The following is a 6,287-nucleotide window of genomic DNA, read 5'->3' on the forward strand; positions in this document are numbered from 1 at the left end:
GTTTTTTTTGGTTTTATCAAAAGCAGTAAAGAAACTGTACAGAAAACATGACAATTAGATGCAGATCACTTCTGATCGCCGTCCTCCTCGGCTTCACACTCTACCACCCTCCCAAAAAACAAATTCTTTAACCCGTTCAATTTCAAAAGATAAATTAAATCTTGTTTTATCAAAGGATTTGTGTAAAAATCAGCTCTCTGATAATCGGTGTGTATATAATCAATTCGAATCAATTTTTTCTCGTAGCAATCATGAATAAAATGATGTCGAATCTCAATATGTTTTGTTTTAGAGTGTTGCACCGGATTTTTAGTGATATTAATAGCTGCCTCATTGTCCACGAAAATTGGTGTGTCTAAGAATTGCAAACCATAGTCCCTCATTTTCTGTTGGATCCAGAGGATCTGAGAGCAACAGCTGGAAGCCGAAACATATTTAGCCTCACAGGTCGAGAGAGCGACTGTGGTTTGTTTCTTACATTGCCAAGTGATTATCCGAGTTCCGAAGAACTGACAACCAACAGTTGTGGACTTTGCATTTAACTTACAGCACCCGAAGTTAGAGTCAGCATAACCAGTTAGAGAAAAGTCACCGAATCGAGGATACCACAAGCCGGTGTTTGGGCAACCTTTAAAATACTGTAAGATTCTCTTCACTACCACCATGTGTGATTGTCTCGGACTTGACTGGTACCAGACGTAGAGGCAAGTTGGATACATGATGTCCGGTCGTGACGTTGTCAGATACATTAACGATCCTATGATAGACTGATAGTGTGTTTCATCCACTTTGTCACCACTTTCATCTGGACATATGCCATGATTCAAAGCCGGGGGGTTGATGTGGGAGATGATTCTGACATATTGAATTTGTCCAACACATCATTCACATATTTGGTCTGGTGTATGAAGATTCCATCGGGCAGTTGCTCAACTTGAAGCCCTAGGAAGAACTTCATCTCCCCCATTGAACTCATTTCAAACTTCTTTTTCATGACCTTCTCAAACTCTTTGCATAACTCATCGTTTGTTGATCCGAAGATTATATCATCCACGTATATCTGCACGATGAGTAGATGTCCTGCAACTTCTTTAGTGAACAGGGTACTATCGACAGTCCCTCTGGTGAACCCGTTGGTCAGCAGATGCTGGGAAAGCGTCTCATACCAGGCTCTCGGGGCCTGGTGTAGTCCGTATATGTCACGACCCCCATTTACAATCATCGTTAAGATGGAAGCTTTTCAAATTTCCACCTTCAACAAGATCATTATGAACTAAAAAGTTCATCTTTCTCACATTATGAACTAAAGAGTTCATCTTTCTCACGTGAATATGCCCCATTTTACGATGCCACATGATGGATTCTTTTTCAGTTGCCTTTGTCTTACTTACAAAGCATTGAGCCTTTTAATCTGTCGTTGTTGCAATGCTCATATCTAGTATATAGAGATCGTTTTCACGAGTTGCGCGCATTAACACCATTTCTTCAGGTATCTTAAACCCTGGTTTAAGAATCAGACATTCATCTTTTGTGAAATGAACAGTGAACGACTTATCACAAATCTGAGAAATGCTCAACAGATTGTTTTCTAACTCAGCAATGTAGTTCATTTTTTCAAGTGAGACGACCCCGTTTGTAAGTATTCCTTCTCCAACAATTCTTCCACCTTGAGTTCCAGCAAACCTGACATAACCTCCATTGATTGATTTGACGTCGTAAAGTAGTGCTAACATACCTGTCATGTGCCGCGAGGCACCGCTATCCATTATCCATTTAGAAATGATAGACCTTGGAAGCCCCTGCACACATCAAAAGACATTTACTTAAACAACGATGCCCAATATTTTTCAACATTTGGTATACTACCAAAGATAATATCATGAGCTACTTTGTCAACTTTTGGAATGTTAAAAACAACATTTGGAACATCAGGTTCTGGTTTTGATTTTAGAGTACCCTCCTTGATAGGTGGGAATTCTTTAATCAACTTATCTAACTCAAACTCAATTTTCTCATTGTTGGTTGCACAAATTTTTGGTTCAGATTTTAAAACCTCTTCCATTTTCTTTTCCTCAAAAGAACGTTTAGGTTTCTCCACCCATGATTGACTTTGGGAAGTCTTTGTTTTCGAATAAACCTTTGAAGTCTTTTGAGATTTTGAAGATTCACCAATTTCAAAAGTTGATTTTGGTTTGTCCTCAGACTTCAATGATTCACCGCGTTTGAGAATACGCACGGGAGATATCATAGGTGATTTTCCCTTAACATCCTTTGAAACTTTTGGTTTTGGTTTATGGAAAACTGGTTTTATTATCTTTTTGACACATTGTTTTGCCATGTGACCAATTTCATTGCATCGATAACAGATTCTTTTTTCATATTCAACAAAAGTGGATCTGTTGGTCTCATCTTTTATCTTTTTGGCCGCAATAAAATCGTCAATTGCTTGTTTACTAAAGATATAATCCTTTTCGGCTTCTGTATTCTTACCAGCGACAAACACTTCACTCAATTTTTCTTTTGGCTTAACTTCTTTCTTAGCCATTTTCTTCTCAAAACCAACACCTTTCTTTCTGAAATTATTACCATGTCTCTTGTTACCATTGTTACCCACCCATTCATTTTTCTTTCCCGGGTCGTTTGTCGGTTGTTGTTTGACAAAAGATTTTTTCAGTTTTGATAGAAACAAATTGTTGTTAACATCTAAAATGTCAATTTCCAGGAGTTTGAAAACTTTTTCAACATTTTCCAGATTCGCATTCTAAATCGGGTACTCAAAATCAGTATATAGTTTGTCAGTTCCGGTCATCGTGTAAACCACAATGATCGAATCGTCATCCAAAACTTTATCTGATTTTGGGATAAACTTATCAAGAAAGTTTCCGTCATCTTCAGAATCTGAACTGGAATTCTCAAAATGAGTTTTGACCGTTTCGAAATCAGTGTTATCACTCTCTTCACCCAACACTTCGTCTGCAACTGTTTTAACCAGTTGTGACTCGTTGTCGATGTTAGACGGAGAGAATGTAACATCTATGTTTTTTAGTAACTCATTCTCCTCTATTCTCAATTTGAGATTCAATGCATTTTCCACCCCGTCTGGATACTTCTGAGTATAATGATTCCACATTGGGGGTGGAACATTTTTGAAGTCTGTTTGTTGCAGAACGATCTGATCAATCACATATGAAGATGAAAGATAACTGATCAAATTTTTGTCGACTCTTTCTGTCTCAATGCACATCAGTTCAAGTTCCTTCTTTAGAGACGCAATTGTGTCTAGATGGATGTTAATCATCATTTGCTTTTCCATGACCGTAGCTTTGAGTAGATTAACAATTTTATCATTTTCTATACTCTCAGTTTGAATCATTTTGATAGATCGTGACAAAGTGTCATAAGCTTCTTTAACATCATTAAAATCAAATTTTAATTTGTCGTTAAACTTTTTCAACTCTTGAAACTGTTTGTCTTTTTCAAGACAATCCATGCATGGTTTTAAACAGTTTTCACATGGCGTTTCAGGAATTGGATTAACTTTTTCAAAAGCATTTTCTTGTTTGTCATTTTTACTTTCCGATTTACCAAACTCTGCGGACTCAGACTCAGATTTCTCTCCGGATTCGGACTTCACTTTTTCTGATTTGTCATCGGACTCGGACTTCACTTTTTCTGATTTTTCATCGGACCCGGACTTCTCATTTGACCCCTTTTCAACTGACACTGACTTTTGAGTTGCATCTTTGGTCTCATTGTTATCAGAAGGTGTTTTAGTTTGTTCTACCTCTTGTAGTTTGACCATGAGAGCTTTGTCTGCTATTTCTTTCAAAGTCTCTTCATTCATTTCCTTTGAGACATCAATGATCTCTTGAACCGGAGTTTGTTCAACTTCGTATTGTGGGCAAAATCCCGTAGTCGGTTCACTAAAGAATCCTGCAAAAGAATCAAACACATTAGAAGGCATTATAGATTTAAATGCATTAGTAATAACCTCCTGTTCAGACTGATAGTAGTAGACCGTTGCTGCTGCCTCTTCTAGTTCTGCATAACTTTCTTCAGTCAGCACTTCACTGACTTCTTCTTCAACAATTTCAGCCATCATAGCAGGACCTCCTCCTGGAATGTACTTATCCCAACTGAAACCTTCTGGAAGCTTTTCATCATCTTGATTCACCAAAAGAGCTTTTTCTTTGGATGGACTATTCTCGATTTGAGGTCTTGGATTGAATGGTTGTTGACTGTTTTTATGATAGATGGCATGTCGGTAATAATCGTTGGTGAATGGATTCTGGTGGTTGTTTACTTCTCTGTTTGGACATTCACGCTTGAAGTGCCCTTTCTCTTTACACTTGAAGCAAGTCACCTTAGATTTATCAAATCCAAGTTTCGGATCAGGACCTGCAAGACTACTTCTTCCGGTAATTTCCTTGAACCTTTGAGCTCTTCCCACAATGCTCGCCATACCCCATTTGATGTCGATGAGTTCTAGTTCCTCTGGATCAATTTGATCGTAATCTTCTTTTGTCATGTCTGGGTTACCAATTCGTCCGGCTACTAGACTCTCGTTAGACTCAAGTACGGAAGCTAGAAGTGCTATATGCTGCTTTGCGGCTGTCTCGGTAAAATCTTGACCATTTTTGATGTTAACAGCGATATTGCACAGTATCCCATGACTATAACTCTGATTGTTCAAACTTGAAGAACTTTGAGAAGAAACTTGTTCTTGAGAATTCTCAACCTTAGGATTCGGTTCGTAATTTGGAAACGGTCAATTGTTGTTAGACATGCTTTAAGATACTCCCGATAAAGAATCCGTACTGAATGCCGTTTGGATCTTTGGACTCGGAGTAGATGTGGCAGATAAGCTTCCTTTGTAATAAAGCTGAACATCTTGGTGTACATTTGCAGATTTCATTTGACTCATCTTCCGCATTTCAAGCTCTTGAGCTTCAATTCTCTCAGTAAACGTACTCAAATTGAAACCCATGTATTCCAAGTTGTTCTTCAAAACCATTAAGAACGTACCCCACATTTCTTGTGGTAATGCGTCAGCCAACTTATCAACCAACTCTTCATCTGTTTTATCGATACTCAAACGTTTCATCTCCAGTACCAAGTGACAATACCTCTCAATCAACTATTTTGTTGATTCTCCACTGATAGCAGTAAATATGTTGAATTCTTTTTTCAGTAGTGCCTTTTTTGCTTTTGATCATTGCAGCACTTCCAATAAATTTCAGTTTAAGAGCATTCCAAATAGATTGCGAGTCATTCTGATGCTGTAACAGTACCAAAATGTCTTCCTTAATTGCCTGTTGCAATATACTGGCCATCTTCTTCTCGGCTTTAAAACTCTCTGCTTCAGCTGGAGTTAATGTGTTAAGTGTTTTCGGAAGACCAGCTTCATTCACAGGAACTACATATTTCGCTTCAACTTTCAGCCAACATTCGAGATGATTCGCCTGAACCCACGTGCGAAATCTATCCTGCCACCCCGAATATTCTTCAATGTTGAGCAGTTTCGGTGGTTTTTGCATGGTTCCTAGTTCGTTCTCCATATTCACATTCTGAGCTATACTTGCTGGAGTTTGAACAGTCATACCTCCTCCGAAAAACGCATTGTAAAACTCTTGGTTGTCCATTTTATACTTTGAAAAATGTTTCGAAAAATTTTTAAGTTTTGCAAAATCAGATTTTCAAGCGATCTGGATTTTCAAGCGAACTGGACTCCAAATGAACTGAATTTCAAATGAACAGGACCTTTTCTAAATGACCTGGACAGTCTCACACGACCTGGACTGCCCAACTCGTACGAAGTGAAAAATGCTTGTTAAAGAAAACTTCAGTTCGTGCGAGCTGATGAACTCACACGACCTGGATACTCAATTCGTGCGATCTGATCAAACGATGTGAACTTTTCACGCGATCTGGTTCAACTCGTGCGAGCTGAACAAGATTTTCAAACGATTTGGTAAAAATTCAAACGATCTCGATCATTTCGTATGATCTGAGCATCATTTTCACATGAAGTGACATTTTTGACAGTTTTTGATCAGTTTTAGTGTGATTTACGGTCTGTAACTTTGTAGGATTGATTAAAATGGTGTTTTACACATAATATCAAAAATTCAGTCCATTTTGTCTGTGAATTCATCCAAAAATCCAAGAAAGAGTAGAAGTATAGAGTTCTAAACCATTCAAAACACTGATATCAATAGATTTGACTCATCCTGAGCTCTGATACCACTTGTAGGATCGAGATTCGATCAATACGAGTCAATCTGAGT

Source organism: Helianthus annuus, chromosome 10 (assembly GCF_002127325.2).
Source record: "Helianthus annuus cultivar XRQ/B chromosome 10, HanXRQr2.0-SUNRISE, whole genome shotgun sequence".
Lineage (NCBI taxonomy): Eukaryota > Viridiplantae > Streptophyta > Magnoliopsida > Asterales > Asteraceae > Helianthus > Helianthus annuus.